Source organism: Lissotriton helveticus, chromosome 12 (genome assembly GCF_964261635.1).
Source record: "Lissotriton helveticus chromosome 12, aLisHel1.1, whole genome shotgun sequence".
Classification (NCBI taxonomy): domain Eukaryota; kingdom Metazoa; phylum Chordata; class Amphibia; order Caudata; family Salamandridae; genus Lissotriton; species Lissotriton helveticus.
In genome coordinates, this window is record NC_136073.1 from 831535465 (window position 1) to 831553989 (window position 18525).

The window sequence follows — 18525 nt, forward strand, 5'->3', positions numbered from 1 at the left end:
CTAAACTGAACTCCAGCTCAGCAAAACAATGGGAGTGGGAGTGTCTCATTTGCTACTACTGCCCCTTTGACTGATAAAAACAACATAGCCAGGTCTCGGGAGGCATCATTTGACCTGGTCCCGGACACAGCTATGTCCAGCGTGCGTTTTGAGACCACAAGGAGACCGAATACGGCCCCTAAAGATCAAAGAATTTACTGGTGATTAGTTCGCAGCCTGCCCTTATGTGGCTGTGTTGGCTGGTGTTCCAGGTCTGAGAGAGGACCCCCCCCCATTAAACTCCATCTGATCCCCAGTCCTGTAAACCAGGGGCGGGGGGTTAACCAAAAAAGAGAGAAATTCCTCACCCCTGCAGTCCTTCTGGCACCATAGCATCCAGCCGGGATGAACCAACCCCTTATGCCACATAGGGGAGAAAACTCACTTTTGGATAGTTTCTTGGAACATTGCAGGAATTGGCCCCAAACTTAGTTGGGGTTCATTTGTTGATTGTTTTGACATGTATCGTTTCCAAGAAACTTGGCATTGCTCACAAATAAATCCATCAAGATATGCCACTTATGACATTGAAGCCCTATCGGGTGGCGCCACTTCCCCAAGTCACCAATATTTTTGTAACTATTTTGTTTGGGTGTTCGGCACCTCCTGGCATTGATTTTGAACTGTGATATATTGTAGGTACTTTAAAAAAATGTTGGATTTGGCAGACAAGAGAAAAGATTGCTGAGGAACTCTTCAGTAATCTAAATTCAGGTATAGTGATACAATCCAGGCCAGTAAAGAATGAGGGATTGAAAGATACATTTCTTAAATTGGAAAGACTTAAGGTTACTGAACAATCAAAATGGTGGGATGCAATCACTTAAAATAATATTTAAAACTAAATAGGGTACTTAGAGGCCTGTGGGCTCAAATATTTTCCACCTGATTGGGATTACGATGTCCAACTATCTGTGTTCATATTCGGGACGATAAAGGTGAGCCACGTCTTTTGTCTGGCCAATTCTTCCGGTATAAGGAGGCTCAGTGTATAGTTCGGGTTGACTCAGAGCATGTGTGCGGTGACACACTGTATGTCTTTTCTTTCTCTCTCGTTTAACCGCTACCGCGTTTTCCCGCTGTGCGCTGATTTTTGAAAATCGCGCTGTTTATGACAAAGCCAGCTCGTCATCCGCGTAGCGCAGGTAACGCCCATGACGAGCTGGCTTTGTCATCCGCATCGAAGGGGTTAAGATGCTATTTGACACAAGTTTGGTTTCAATATAGATTTGGGTTCTCTCGTTACACTATGTATCAATTTCTTCTGGTGGAAGCCTTCCTATATATGATCTGTCCTGTCATTATATGAAGACTAATACATTACATGCTTGCACCTTCTTTTTCTTTGAAGTGCATGGAACTAAGAGGGTGAATGGGCTTATCCCGAATCCTCTCATTCCGGGCCCCATTGTCACATTTGTTGCAGCCCTGATGAAGTCCTGTCTTATAAAATCAGATGAAACACGTGTTGGCATGAAGCTGTGGCATGAAGCTGTTATGTTCTGTTAAGAATTTTGCACAAAGGAACTGTCAAAGAATATGAAACAATGTCTGAATAAAAGACATTGGAAATCTACGTAAAGGACTTTGATTTTGGAATGCTTGGAGCTTCAAACCCTTATGTGGCTGGTGTTCCAGGCCTAAGAGAGGACCCCCCCCCCCAAATCAAACTCCATCCTATCCCCAGTCCTGTAAACCAGGGAAGGGGGGGGGGGGGCTGAACCAAAAAAAAAGAGAGAAATTCCTCCTCCCTGCAGTCCTTTTGGCATCATAGCACCCAGCCGGGATAAACCAACCCCTTATGCCACGTCGGAGAGAAAACTCACTTTGGGATCGTTTCTTGGAATGAATGAATGAATGAATGAAAATGGATTTATAACAGCGCGATTGCTGCCCTGAGGCGTCCAAGCGCTAAAAAAGGAACCAGATGAAAGGTTGAGAAAAAAAGTTGTGTACCAGAACAGAGGGAGAACTGAGTTAGATTAGACGGAATTGAACAGGTGTGTTTTTAATTGTTTACGGAAGGAGACGAGGTCAGGATTGGATCTCAAATGAGACGGGAGGGAGTTCCAGATCTTAGCGGCATTGAAGGCAAACGTCCTTCCACCCGATCTAGTCCTTTTAACTCTGGGGACTGTTGCCATGAAAGCCTGGCTAGAGCGCAGATCTCTACCTGGGTGATACTGGCTTACTAGACTACGAGTGATTAGGGGGCCCGAATCCCAGAAAGCCTGGTGAGCAATACACATTGCTTTAAAAATGACTCTCTTACGCACTGGGAGCCAATGAAGGTTGGTCAGTGCCGCTTTGACTGACAGTCTGCGAGGAATCTGCAGCAGAGTACGGGCAGCACAGTTTTGTACCAGCTGTAATCTCTTTAAGGTGTACTCTGGTGCACCCAGATACAGGACGTTGTTGGAGTCCAATCGTGACTGTATCAGGCCCTGTATGGCTATCTGCTTTGCCTCCATTGGGAGCAAAGGAAGAACTTTCTTCAGTGTCCTAAGCAGTCCAAAGCAGATGGCTGAGAGCTTTGTGACCTGGGTGTTGAGTGAGAGACTCCTGTCAAGCCATACCCCTAGGCTTTTGATGTTATCCTTCGCAGCCGGGGGGGGCCTAGACAGGTGGGCCACAGTGAGTTGAAGAAGGTGGGGTCGGCAGGGCCCAGGAGCATGAGCTCCGTTTTGTCACCATTAAGTTTTAATGATGACCGAGTCATCCAAGACTTCACCTCCTCCAGACATTCGGTTAGTCCACCTGAGCGTGGCTGGAGAGCCTCCTGCGCTAATGAGACCACCAGCTGGGTATCGTCCGCATAGGATATGATCTTGACTCCATACGGACGAACTACCTCAGCCAGTGGCCTCATACAGATATTAAAGAGCGCAGGGTTTAAAGAGGAGCCCTGAGGGCCTCCGCACTTCAGGGGAATGCTAGAAGATGCTGTCTGTCCATCAAACACTTGGAATGACCTATTGCTCAGAAAAGATTGTAACCAGAGCCAAGCCTTGTCCACAATGCCGACATTCGAGAGACGGTTCAGTAGGGTGGCATGACTGACCGTGTCGAACGCCGCACTGAGATCAAGGAGGATCACTGCCACTGATCCTCCCTGATCAAGAATTTTCCTGGACTCCTCGATGACCATTAGGAGGGCGGACTCTGTTCCATGCTTGGGCCTGAACCCTGTTTGGGTGGTGTCTAGCAGCTGGTTATCTTCGAGAAAGCTGACCAGCTGGAGATTGACATACCTTTCCACGATCTTACTCACCCAAGGGAGCAGGGAAATAGGACGATAGTTCCCAAAGTCCGATGGTTCCAGATTGGGCTTCTTTATCAGCGCTCGGACCATCGCCCGTTTCCAAGCAGGAGGGACAATGCCAGAGGCAATGGAGGCATTTAAAAGGTTCCTAATGATTGGTAGGACATTCTGGGAGACCAGCATCATGGCTTCCGGGGGTGCCGGATCAGATGGAGATCCAGATTTTACTTTCCGAGCCATGGACTCTAAGACTTCGAGATCCATGCAAGGAAAGTGACCGAGCAGAGGTGGAGGGACTGGAGCGGAGTCTGGCGCCCTGGTTTGATCCTGAATTAGCGGAGGGGTGGGAGTGAGAGTGCAGGGGAAGGAGGCATATATTTTATTTACTTTGGCTGAAAAGAATTCAGCCAAGTCATTGCATTGGGAGACAGATTTTTCCTCCAAAGCACTTGGAGGGGGGGGGGGGGGTTTGTGAGTTTTTGCAGAGTTTGAAAGATTTCCCTAGGTTTGGATTTTGCAGCTAGGATCTTGTCAGAGAAGTACGCTGCTTGGGCGGCTTTTACTTCCTTTTTATAGGCTTTTATCTCCTCTCGATATCGAGTCTTTTCCTCCATGGAGTAGTCTATACGCCATTTTCTTTCAGTTTTTCGGCATTGGCGCTTTTTGTTCCTAAGGGCCTCCGAATACCACGGTGCTGTTTTATGGAGGCGTTTTACCGTTAATTTCTTAAGAGGGAGGATGGTTTCGAGAGAGTGCAGGATCCAGTTTTCATAGGCCTCATTAGCCAAACATGGATCCTCGTTGTTAGGGGGAAGTTCTTTCATAAGTATGTTTTTCCATTCCTCTGTAGGTATCCGTGCCCAAGATCTGGCATGTCTTATCGACGGTATTACCGGACCGGATTTCTGAGTAGACCAAGTAAAGGGCACCAAAGAGTGGTCAGTCCACGGGAGGGGGAGCGGAGGCCCAACCACAAGATCCTCACAGTTACTGAACACTGGATCTAACAGGTGACCCTTCACATGGGTCGATGTTTTTACTCGTTGGCTAAGTTGTAGCGCAGCCAGGTCATCGGCTAAAGTAATAGCCGTGGGATCCAGCGGTGAATCAAAATGAAAATTGAGGTCCCCTAACACAGTATAGTTGGCAGAAGCGCCAACGTGTGGCGCCATAATTACTGGTAGGAGATTGTGAAATTGTTTAGGGGGGCCAGGTGGGCGATATATCAATGTGCCCGAAAAGCAATGGTTGGGGGAGAACTCCAGCGAGAAGGCAAGGCTCTCACAGTCTGGAATGGTTTCTGGGATGAGTCTGCAGTGATATTGTTCTTTAAATATAATTGCTAGCCCTCCACCTCTACCCTCCGGACGATCTTGTCGGATAATTTGGAAGCCCGAGGGGAGGGATGTTACAACAGCAGGGTCGGAGTCGGACGTCAGCCATGTTTCCGATAGAAATACTGCGTCCGGCAAACGCTCTTCTAATAGAAAGGAAATTTCCACCTTATGTTTTGGTAGGGATCTACAATTTAGTAAAAACATACGGTATTCCTGCTTCGGCGTTTTGGTCTGCCACCAGTTGAGAGGGACATTGCAATCTGGGCAAATGGCTGGCAGGGACGTTACCTCATAGTGATGTAGTTCACAGATCGGTCTAGAGGGCCTCATGCCATGGAGAACGTCCGCACTGTAAGCTATGGGCTGTTTGGCGTAAGATGTAGGGGGCGTGGCCCCTGGCCCGGACTCGTCGCGGACGAGCGCAGACGAGCTTGCCTTATGCGCGCCTTCGGCGCGCAATCGTCGCGCCCACTGCGCTCGTCCGCTGCGCTTCCTGTATAGACACATGATTTATAGATGCAGAGGAGACAGAATATGGGCGTGTCCTAGCCAGGTGGGCGTGGCCTGTGTCCTGGGCAATGGCGGCAGGGAAAACAAACAAACCCTCGCCAGTGGCAGCGTTCTGCTGAGCTGTCAGGGATGTCCGTGGCAAAGAGCGAGGTGCTCAGGGAGGTGAGTGCAAGTTAAAAATCACAAAACACAATTCTAGCAGCTTTAAAACAGCTCGCACTACTCCCGGCTCAAGCCTCAGGAGGTTCCAATTTTAATAGAGACAGCGATGCAATCAGCGCGCTCTATATAGCGATGGAAAAGGAGGGTGGGCGTGGCCTAGCCAGGTGGGCGTGTCCTGTGTCCTGGGCAATGGCGGCAGGGAAAACAAACAAACCCTCGCCAGTGGCAGCGTTCTGCTGAGCTGTCAGGGATGTTCGTGGCAAAGAGCGAGGTGCTCAGGGAGGTGAGTGCAAGTTAAAAATCACAAAACACAATTCTAGCAGCTTTAAAACAGCTCGCACTACTCCCGGCTCAAGCCTCAGGAGGTTCCAATTTTAATAGAGACAGCGATGCAATCAGCGCGCTCTATATAGCGATGGAAAATGAGGGTGGGCGTGGCCTAGCCAGGTGGGCGTGTCCTGTGTCCTGGGCAATGGCGGCAGGGAAAACAAACAAACCCTCGCCAGTGGCAGCGTTCTGCTGAGCTGTCAGGGATGTTCGTGGCAAAGAGCGAGGTGCTCAGGGAGGTGAGTGCAAGTTAAAAATCACAAAACACAATTCTAGCAGCTTTAAAACAGCTCGCACTACTCCCGGCTCAAGCCTCAGGAGGTTCCAATTTTAATAGAGGAACATTGCAGGAACTGGCCCCAAAATTGGTCATCCAGACTGGGGTTCATTTGTTGATTGTTATGACGTTTATCGTTTCCAAGAAACTTGGCATTGCTCACAAATAAATCCATCAGGATTTGCCACTCATGACATTGAAGCCCTATCGAGGGGCGGGGGCAGACCTTCAGAGGGCCTGATGACTTGGGTGGGAACACATGCTGGTTGTACTGTAATAAGTTGAGAGGTGATATTGAGTGACGTGTTGTGTGTTACCATCAAACTTCTTACAGGTCTTACTGTTAGCATTTATACCATCTATTTGAGAGCCTCAGCTAGTAAACTAAAACCTTGAAGTAATCTTGCATCTCATTAGGCATAATTACATCCAGCAGTTGTGAAAGTAGTAGGGAGTAACTATAATTACCAGTTTGAGCCTTTAGATATCCCTCGTTGTACTCCCTATCAGAAGAAGACAGGTTTTGGTCCATCCCTAACCTCAATCTTTGTCCAATTAAGAAATGGTCTGACTTGGCAATCCAAACGAAGGCATTAACTTTGAACCAGGGCATTCATGCGTGCAACGGCAGGACAACTTCAGACAGGGACGCAAACCATACCTTCAACAGAACGTCCTGTCCAAGTTTAATTGACTATATTTTTGGTTGATGTCAAAATATGACCTTCTGTTTTGGATATGGTTTTGATTGATAGGATAGCGATAATAATGTGTTAGAACTTACCATGGGTTTTACCCTGAATAACGCTATAGTCACACTCGTACAACCCCTGGAAAATATATGTCAGTTAGCCCATAACAAGAGCAATATCCAAAGGCACTCAGTGAGGCCCATATATAATTTGGTTGAAAAGAATATAGGAGCCTGTTGTAACCTTGATTTGAACCAGGTATCTTCCTTAACGGAGATAGGAGAAATCCATCACAATCCGTTTGAGGATCTTAAAAAAGTCTTCTATATTGAGGCAGGCCAACAGAAAGAATGCTCCTACATGGTACAATAAGCAATGCCGGTTGCCCAAATCAACTCTGATAAGTTTGCTAAAGACCAAGGACAGGGTGAGATCCAACAAAGACGAACTGATTACAAAAATATTCTAAGACAAGCAAGAAGGGACTGGGACCGTGATGAGTGAGTTACTGCTGGCAACAACTAAGGAAAAAAATCACACCACCTTCTTGAACATTGTTTCAACAGGCGCATTGCCTGTTGAAACAATGTTCAAGAAGGTGGTGTGATTAGAAGGGGTTGCTAAAATAGATAAGAACATAACAGCTAAAGTAAGGATTTCCTACTTCTCAAATTTATATTTATCCCAGTTAGGAGAAGGATCCACCCCTCTAAACCTTAGGGACCCGTTATCTTCTATTACAGCAAAGCCTATTAGTTCTGGTGAGTAACCTGCGAAGAAGTGGAACAAGCGATTAGGAAGGTTGTCTTCCATAAAGCCCCAGGATTTGCCAAAATTCCAAGGGACATGTTCCAGTCAGAGATCAAAATTTGGTGTCCATACCTTACAATGGTGTTTGATGCTATTTTAAAAGGTCTAAGGATTTCATCCTCATGGGCAGAAGCCGGAATGTTTCCTGTGTATAAAAAGGGATCCCCGCCCATGACCCCGAAAATTGCAGGCCTATCAGCTTAATAGACACCACTCCGAAGCTCTTCAGTGGGGTTATTTTTATTAAACTCTAGCAATGGCTAGACGACCATGACGTCTTATGTCCCTTCCCCAAGCAGGTTTTCGCTCTAGCACCTCTACTATTGACCAAATCTTTAGACTCCAAATGATCTACTGGAAGACGGTTGTGATTGATGATGGCAGACTCTATGCTGTGTCTTTAGGGATCTTACGGCAGCCTTTAATTTGGTACCGAGAGTAACCATTTGGGAGGTGCTTTTAGAGACCGGTGTCCCCAAATATTTGTACAGAATCATAGAGAGATTGCATGAATCCAATTATGTCGAGGTTTGGTGCGGGAGGCTGTCTGGTGACTGAACCATTCATGACAAGGTTGTGTATTGGCCCCACACTTTCTTCCCTGTTCCTTAACTGTTTAGTAAATGACTAAATGAATGATACAATGATGCGCCTAAACTTGCAAACCTGAGGGATCCGGCCCTCATGTTTGCTGATGATACCCTCCTCTTCGCCAAATCACCTATGGGGATTCAGAGAATTCTGGACCAGTTTAGCAGGTTTTGTCATGACAGAGGGATGGAAATCAACTTAATTAAAACTAACCAAATAGTCCTAAACTCATGTCACTCGACCTGACAAACCCAACACTTGAACAGGTCCATCATTTTGAATATCTAGGTATTTCCCTTGATGGAAAGTTGGACTGGCCCAGCAATCCTCAAAACAGAATTTAAAATGAGAGCTGCATGTAGGAGGTTTGATTAAGATTCATGGGGGATCTTTACATACTGTTCTCTCTGGTTCTCCAACTCTATTCCTATCAGGCCCTGGGGTGGCCTTATATGGAGCCGAGCTGTGAGGACATAGAAATCTTAAAACTTTAGAAATAGTGGAGAATTGGTTTGAGGCAGGTGTTGTGTCTCCTGGCCAGTACTCCTTTGACCCTATTATGGAGAGATGCAGGTCTTAGACCAATCTCAGTAAAAGCGGTGGTCAGACCTTCCATTTTTTTGAGAAACTTTAGGCCACTTCTGAAGTGATATATTATCGTAATGGTTTTGAAGAAATCCTCAGTTGTCCTGCTGCAGCACATTAGGGATACTTTCCATGAACTGGGCCTAGACAATCTGTGGGAAGATCCCGGGGGAAGTTGTCATTCTATTTCAGTATAGGAGCTTAAAACTCAATGTAGATCCTATAGATTAAATAAGCTCTTAACCTCACAGACAATGGGTATTTTAGCTGATGTATTTTACTTTTAAACAAACCATTTTTAGACTATATAGAGCCAAACTTGGTTAGGAAACTACATCTGCACTTCAGATATGGAACTTTGCCACTTTGCACCTAAACTTCAAGATGGATGAAGCCAACTAACACAGCTGCTAAGGGTTGCCTATCCTGCAGATATGAAAAGGAATCGGTAGCCCACATGTTGTTTTTATGTCCAGCTTAAAGCACAGCAAGGGCGAGGTGGAGAATTCCAATATGTAGATATGAGGAGACAAGCAGAATTTTGCAGAATGATTTGACTACATCCTTGGAGTTTGCATTTTCAAGATATTTATTGGTTATGTAGCAGGTCAGGAGGAAATTGGGTGCAGTTTCCCAACCCAAATGAACTATAGATCTTTTCGATCATTAATTGAAATTTGTTTGATTCCAAGACCCTAATCTATAGTGTAATAAAATTAGAAAAACGGTTGATATTTTGTGATATCATATTTTAAGTTTTTTCAGACAATGAACTGCATTTTAAATGTTTTCAATATTTTTCCGAGTTTTGTATATTTCAGTTTTTTTCCTTGGGTGCGACTTTTTTTGTATTTTACCGAAAGTAAGAGTATTGAACTACTAAGTTAACCGGTCTGATCTTGCAGCAAGGTGGTTAAATTCCACTCACTTTAGTGACTTCATGGGTTTACCCTGAAAAGGGTTATGATCACGCCTTAGGTGTGCAGTCACCCACTCCAAATAATTATCCAATTTCTTATATTGGTGTTCAGCAATAGGATCGCGGACTTGAATTTTGTATTGCCAAACAGTGATTTAAGTTGAAATTAAAAATGTCCCTCTAAATTGACAGCACAAAAAATACTTTTTGTAGTTAATTCGGGTATTTTTGATTTTTACAAATGAATTCGCACTCAATTTATGCTTCGTATGTTTTTGGGAATATGCAGGTGATTCTTGCTAACGTGGAGAGCCTTAGTATGGCTGAGCTGAGGACCATGTGTAAGCAAAGGGGACTGAAGCTGAACTAGCAGTCCAATAAGAAAGATAATCACATAGCCCTCAGAGCCTGGGAGGAAGTCAATCAGCTACAGTGCACCACAAAGGAGGAGGATGAAGAGCGAAATGAGGAGGACATTGAGGAAGCCTCAGTGCCAGTGAGTATGGTCCGATGGAGCAGCATCTCCTGCATTGTGGGCGCGGGTATAGTAGTGTGTCATTTTGCAGCTTGTCCCATCAGAGCTGGAGGACAGACAGGCAGAGGAGGCCTTGAAATGCATCTTGCTACCCATGCCCTTGAAGAGAGAAAGTTCACTGATGAGGAGAAAAAGAAGGCAGCCCTAGTTACAGAGATAAAAGCATCAGCAACCCTTGCATTAGAAGGTGAAAAAGTTGACCTTGGCCTTCGAAAAGAAGGTGGCCCAGTCTGCTCACGAGAGGAGCTAGACCAGAATGGACTTCAGGATCAAAAGGGGGTACGAGTCCAGTGATGATGGTGGCAGCGATTCAGAAGTATCCAGGAGAGGTAAACAGAGCCCACATCCCACAATGATTAGTGGTTTGCAGCCTATGAGGTGACCTTGCGTATGCACGGTGTCAAAAGAGGACTGGCATGTTAGCCAGTGGAAGCACATGCCCATTGTTGGGAGGGATACACAAATGGCTTTAGATGCAGCAGACCAGGTTAGGTATGTCCTCACACTAGTCTTTGGTGGGTTTTGTAGACTCATTTAGTAAGGCACTGAATAGTTGATAGAAGGGTCTTAGAGTATAGGATTATTTATGATGGGCTGTATAATTTAATTATGTGGCATCACATCTGGAGCACAGAATTACGCTGCACTGAGTAGACTCTAAGCTCACTGTGCCCAGAGAGATTTGAAAGAAGCTAACCGCTGGCTCAGCACCAGTGTCCAAAAAGGTACCCGGGAGCAGACAGAAGAAGCAGTGGTGCAGGTTCCCCTCTGCACAGGAAATCAATGGGAAAGTAATATAATAGAAGGAAGTTACTCAAAGGAATTTTTAATGGAGGGATTCCCAGGCCACCTTTGATGAAAGGTGAGTTTTGGTGGGTGGAAACCCATGATGCCTTATCACAGGGCATCTCTGTTTTATGACTGCCAACAGGCTTGGTATAATCATAATGGGAAATTCTGTATGTCCCACGTGGGCACTACACAGGCGCGATTTATGCAGCCCTTGGTGTAGGTTAGTCCCAGGAGGAGGGCAGAGCATGCTCTAGTATCCCTTAGGCAGGAGATAGACCAAGAAGGTAAGCTGTTGTTTGCGGAGTGTGCTAGACATCACATCCAGGAGGTCACCATGAATGATGTTCCTGTCACTGCTCTGCAAGACACCTTTCCCAGCAGACCATGGTGGTCGCAAGCCTAGTTTCCCAAGAACAGTACCTGACAGGTGTGGCGCCGCGGCTAGGGTGACTGACTCCGACTTCTGGGGATCATGGTTCGATCCCCGGCACCGGCGGCAGATTAGCCCAGCACCATGTGACTCTGGGCAATAGCTTGCTTAATCTTCCCGACGGCCCCCAGCGCCTAGAGACCCTTACGGGTGATTGTGCGCTTTACAAATGTGGATTATTATTATTATTATTATTATTACAGTACATGTCTGCAGCATAACAGAGGCTTATGAGCAGGATCATGTCCACACTAATATGGCATCAAACAATAGGTTCAGGGAGAGCAAAAAACACCTTAGAACTATACATGATTTAACTCAGAAAAATGGAGAAAAAAGAAATAAGATAAAAAGTAAATGGAAAAGCCTATGGAACAACGTAATCAGTATCACAAAAAGTATATTTATTATTTAAAATCATTAAAAACAACTCCGCTCAAGACAAAAAATGCTGGTATATATAAAGATTTAACAACAAGGGGTGGTGATGGACAGAGTTTCTGAATTAAGCAGAATACTCTCACCCAGTCAAGAGATCAGGGCTAGATCCAACACCGTTTTTTAGCTCACCACCACCCCCTTTTCTGAATCGTTTTTGGCCACTATAGGTGTGGCAGGGTATACTCAGACATGAGTCCCTTGCTCACTGCTCCATCAGGATTCAAGCAAGCCGGGCCGACGATGCCTGAAATGGCAGAAACCGGTCCCCGGAAGCTTGTCTCCTTTCTGGTGAAGAATTGGCTTGGTAGTTTGGTCTGCCCTGTTCCCATGATGCACTGGGCCAGGGACAGACTAATTTGCATATAGCCAGGTTCTGAGCTGGGATGGGTCAGTGAGCTAAATAACGGTGATGGATCAAGCCCTGATCTTTGGACTGGGTAAGAGTGGTCTGCTTAATTCAGACACTCTGTTCATCACCACCCCCTTTTCTGAATCGTTTTTGGCCACTATAGGTGTGGCAGGGTATACTCAGACCTGAGTCCCTTGCTCACTGCTCCATCAGGATTCAAGCAAGCCGGGCCGACGACGCCTGAAATGGCAGAAACCGGTCCCCGGAAGCTTGTCTCCTTTCTGGTGAAGAATTGGCTTGGTAGTTTGGTCTGCCCTGTTCCCATGATGCACTGGGCCAGGGACAGACTAATTTGCATATAGCCAGGTTCTGAGCTGGGATGGGGCAGTGAGCTAAATAACGGTGATGGATCAAGCCCTGATCTTTGGACTGGGTAAGAGTGGTCTGCTTAATTCAGACACTCTGTTCATCACCACCCCCTTTTCTGAATCGTTTTTGGCCACTATAGGTGTGGCAGAGTATACTCAGACATGAGTCCCTTGCTCACTGCTCCATCAGGATTCAAGCAAGCCGGGCCGACGACGCCTGAAATGGCAGAAACCGGTCCCCGGAAGCTTGTCTCCTTTCTGGTGAAGAATTGGCTTGGTAGTTTGGTCTGCCCTGTTCCCATGATGCACTGGGCCAGGGACAGACTAATTTGCATATAGCCAGGTTCTGAGCTGGGATGGGGCAGTGAGCTAAATAACGGTGATGGATCAAGCCCTGATCTTTGGACTGGGTAAGAGTGGTCTGCTTAATTCAGACACTCTGTTCATCACCACCCCCTTTTCTGAATCGTTTTTGGCCACTATAGGTGTGGCAGGGTATACTCAGACATGAGTCCCTTGCTCACTGCTCCATCAGTATTCAAGCAAGCCGGGCCGACGACGCCTGAAATGGCAGAAACCGGTCCCCGGAAGCTTGTCTCCTTTCTGGTGAAGAATTGGCTTGGTAGTTTGGTCTGCCCTGTTCCCATGATGCACTGGGCCAGGGACAGACTAATTTGCATATAGCCAGGTTCTGAGCTGGGATGGGGCAGTGAGCTAAATAACGGTGATGGATCAAGCCCTAATCTTTGGACTGGGTAAGAGTGGTCTGCTTAATTCAGACATTCTGTTCATCACCACCCCCTTTTCTGAATCGGTATACATAAAGAAACATATAACAAAAACCAGACAAGTGGCACATAGAATCTTTACATAATAAAAAAGGAACAACAGGGACATAAACAAGAGAATTTATTGCCACAGCTGCAAGATCTGAATCAACTCTACTAACTGAGTGTGGGGTTGCTTTTCGTTTTTAAGTTTTAACTCTTTAAAGTTACTTGTGGATGACCATAAATTAATGATTGGTCCCCATCATTTTCTTGGCAGATATTCAACGCTCAAGCAATCTTTTGTCCTGAAGATGACCGCTTAAAACAAGCAGCGGTCGAAACGCCGTTGACGCTTCTTTGTGGCTCAAATTTACTAAGGACATTGTGTTTATGTCCCTGTTGTTCCTTTTTTATTATGGAAAGATTCTATGTGCCACTTGTCTGGTTTTTGTTATATGTTTCTTTATGTATACCAGCATTTTTTGTCTTGAGCGGAGTTGTTTTTAATGATTTTAAACAATAAATATACTTTTTGTGATACTGATTACGTTGTTCCATAGGCTTTTCCATTTACTTTTTATCTTATTTCTTTTTTCTCCATTTTTCTGAGTTAAATCACGTATAGTTCGAAGGTGTTTTTTGCTCTCCCTGAACCTATTGTTTGATGCCATAATTGATTGTCCCGGGTTCGGGGTTTTTGGACAGCCCCTGTGGTTGTTAACCATGTCCACACTATGGCCATGGTATCCCTAGAATGGAAGTGGGTCATTGTTAGCCCCAGATGCCTACCGACTGCTCTTTGGTCGCCAGCCGGAGCTCATTCCCTAGGATGCAGAGTGGCGGCCGTCTGTGTCACCAGCAAGCGGAGGGTATAGAGGCCCAGACGAAAGGTAACCGGTAGGAGGAGCTCAACCACAGAGAGAGGGCTCTAGGGTCAAGAGGTTACCTGCTTGCTCGGAGATGAGAGCACAGCAAAACAGATGTGATGAGGCCACTTCAGACTAGGAGGCTCCGTTTTTAAACAGTAACTGTTGTTTTTGCCTGTAAAACCCTAGTAAACAGTGTAAAACATTCCCCCAAGCCAGGGAGGTTTAATGTGGACTGTAGCACTTATTCTGCTGTCCACTAGTGTGACAAATACAACATAGCTTCAGGCCTATTATTGTAGCCTAACCACTACAGTTTAAATCTGCATTACAACCTGTTAAAATAACCTGTTTTGACAGGAAAATCGCCCCAATTTTAAATATTAGGAAAATCGTCCCAATTTTAAATATTAGGAAAATCTCACCAATTATAAATATCAGGAAGCCACACCTATGCAAGTCTTATAGCCCATAAGGTAGGGTGCGAGGTACTTAAAAGGGAGACCTGTAGAAAATTAATATTCCCATGTCCTTACAGTGTCAAGACTCAAAACGCTATTATGAATGTGGCAGACCAAGCTGTCCTTTGTAGAAAATGAGAGGGCAGATTAAATTACTAATACTACTAACTCTAAACCAGTACCAGCTAACAAGATAAACCACTGTTTGCAATAGTTATTAAAAATCCCATTCACTGGTGAGGTCAGATTTTCGTTAGTTATAAGGAAAGATAACTTCTAGAAAATAGGTTTCTTCTGCATTAACTGTCAGAAGGTTAATTAATATAGGCCTCGGCCAGCTATCAGCATGTGCTCAACCTTGAACAGGTGTGAAAAACCTCCCAGGAGCAAAAAAGGCGAACCTGAATGGACAGTGATGACTCCTCGGAGCTCATCAGAAAATGGAGAGTGGGGCAGTGGTCATCCTTTTTTACACTGTTGTGTCAAATCCTGCTTGACGGGTCTGTTTAGCCACGTGTGACACTTGGGGCACACTTGAAAAGGGTGAGAACAGGATCCCGAATGAATTCTTGTGGGTCCACTGTCTGGTTCCTGAAAGACCTTCCTTTTTTTCTACCAAGAATTCTGTATCCAAGTTTGTCGTGGGTGCAAGTGTCTGTCTCAAATGGATTTTATTTCTAGATGTGGGCGGACACCAAGATTAATATAGTAAACTACACCCCACACACACACACACACACACACACACACACACACCCCCCCCCCCAAACCCCTCGACTCTCACATCCCAAGCTTAGAATGGCCAGACATTTTCTTGAAAATGTCCTGACACGCCATTAGAGATTGTTTGCAGTAAGACAAAAGTGGGTAGAGTTATCCTGAAGACATATACTATTAGTTATGGAATATCCAGGCATAAATATGGCACAATGCGGACATCCACTTTAGAACACTTTCTGGGCCTAGAGAACATTAGACGACTGGACCTGCTGTCTCCGACCTGAGAGGAGGAGCCCTTTAGGACTTGACCGACTTCCACTTGTACCGAGGACAAAGGAGTGGACACGAAGGGTCAGTTGGCGGACCTCCTATGTGGCTTCAAAGAGATTATCTACAAGTGGTCTTTTACTGAAGGTACCGCACTGACCAGAGGCAACCAGACCTGGACTCGACTCTGCTGATGACCTCTGCTTGACACCCCGCGAGTATTTAAATCCCTATCCCGAGGTCCTTTGGGTCTTTAGAAGTGAACTCCTGTATTGGATTGGGACTTTAGAGACCAAGTCAGAAGGGAAAATATTTGACCAGGACAAAGCTTGTTGGTGTATCCGACCTAAGCTTCATCACAGTCTGCCTAAAATTGTGCCTTGATCCCACTGTAGTGATGGAGCTAGGTGGAGAAACAAAATTGTGTACCTCTTGCAAAATCACACTTCCATAACCATAACTTGAACTAATGGAGTGATATGTGTAATTAATCAAGAATAATTAATACATCTACACGAATACACGTGGGAACTAATTTTGCTTATGTTGCAATCATAATTAACTAATTATGTGTTTTTGTCATGTCATAACTAATAAGCAGCTTTTGAGATAATGGAATGCGGCATAAATGGTGCTTTTGTTTACGGATTTTGTGACAAAACGTGGAAATAGGTGAGTATATTACGCCTAAATGTTGCTTATCTGCTAGGTAAATACTAATAGGGAAATCCTTAATAAGGGGGAGGTAAACAGAAGGGTTAACATTTTAAAATTAACACTTGTTTGTGTTTGGTTCTATGATAGTTCTCATTATGGCCGGTGAGGCCTAGAAAAAGATGGCCGATTTATTAAACTGCGAATAGAAAATGAACTGAGTCCGAGTTCGAATGCGAGCTGCTTGTGCCTGGAGTGAATGCAAGTTCAATGACGATGTAGCCTGGAAGTCTAGATGGCTGCCAAAGGATGAGCACAATGGTTCTGAACATGTGAAAATCTTGAGACGTTGCTAGTTGAGAACAGGACTAGGCCGGACATGGCCCAAAACAATGACCCATTTAAAAATCTAGCCGACGGAAGAGGAACAAATATTGTAATGATGAGGTGATGCTCAGCCACCCCAAATTGGCCAATCCGAACTCGAATTTATGCTGAAAGTTACTTTTTTAGATAGAGCTAGTGAAAAAAGGTATAAAAAGTCCTGGTTTTACTGAAGAAAAAACTCCTTTTCGATTTCCTACCGAGATGCTGTCCGTATGCTGATTTTTCCTGAGATGTAAGACTTTGAATAATTTTTCTATTTCTTTTGAATGAGAGTTACACTCTAGTTGAGTTAGGGAAGTTAGGAGAAAGGATGAATTTTGGGAACTGTCTTATGCTAATATTTGCATTTCTGAAATCTAAATAAAATGTCTATTTCTGAATTTTCTAAAATAAATGAAATTAACTTTTGAAATAAAATCCTTATTTTTCCTCTCAATGTTGTTTTTGAATAAAGAAATTAATAAAGTGAATAAACTTTAGACATGTTAAATTTGCTTTTAATAAAAAATTAGATAAATGGAGAGTTAAGCTGGTCTTGAGTTTTCCTATGCCTGATTTTTTTACTAGCAGATCTGTCGACCACAGTGGCGGCGTATCTAAATAAATGTTTTGTTAATGAAAACCATGGTAAACTCATTTAAACTGCAGGTGTAAATAGTATAAATATTCAGTTATAGTTTTAGACATCCCGCTATGACACAGCAGCAATCCTTTGAATCTCACCGATCCATGAAGTAGGGTGTAAGTATTTTGTGAGTGACTCGCGGTGTCATGGGCCCCACTGTCGAGTATATGTATGAATTTGTACTTCAGGGAAATATGTCAGGGTTTTAGAAATTATTTCCGGAGAACCGCTGCATCAGTAATTAGCTTGGTAGCAGAGCATTGGTTGCTATAGAATTAGCTAGGATTATGTATAAAGCGTTATATAGGGGTTTTGATGTACAGAATTATGACTAACATCTGTTGAGTTCGTATTACGTTATATGGACGCTTTTTGACGTTACTTCTACTTTAATCGTTAAGAATTCATATCTCTGGTTACCCGTATCAGATTTTTATCATGTTGGTGTAATTTTGTTTATTAAATTTACTCTATTTTTCTAATTCAGTTATGGATTTTTACTGTTTTGCATTTTTACTTATTACTGTTTTGGTACCCCATAAATACTTTATAAATTGCCTCAAGTTTAGAAGGTCTACTCTACGCCATAGCTATCGGGGTTGAGCTCCAGCTAATTTAGTGACTTTGAAGATTCACCCTGACAAGGGTTATGGTTATTCCTTGAGGTGGATAGTTACCCACCCACAATCATACTACAAATTCTTACACTATCCTTTACATGTATGTTCACTGCAAACATGGTTTTTCACTGACAATGAGGACTCAGATAGTCTTAGGTCATCGAGGCCTGTAGTTCCATGGACTCTTCATTTGGACGTTTAGCATTATAAGAGATAAACCTCTAAGACATGCTCCAACATGTGGTAGTGCACTTGCCTATCGTATCTCACTGCACCATTTATATTTTTCCATTGAGAATTCAAACCTACTGGGGTCTGACCGGATGAGAAGTGTTTCAACGTTATGGTTTGCATGTTAGGAGGATATTCACCCCCTCCAGAGGACCCATCCTTGTTTCAAATCAATAAATTTCCTTCTAACAGAGCTAAGTGTTCATTGTTTGAATCACTTAATGGCATGCGTAGTTAACATGTTGGATTCTTAAACCTAAACACGACGATGAGCATTACAGTTATAGCACAAATGAATTTGATAATCCTGTTCAGGAGGCAAAATATTTATTTTCTTTACGTATTTATAAAAAATGTAACAATACGCGTTACTCCCATACACTTTGATTGGCTTAATTTATTTCTTTTTTCTTTATTTTGGCCTGTAATCGCTGCAGAAAACGGAATGATTCCACTCTAGAAGCACCGTCCATAAAATTGCCATTGCATCTCAGCCTC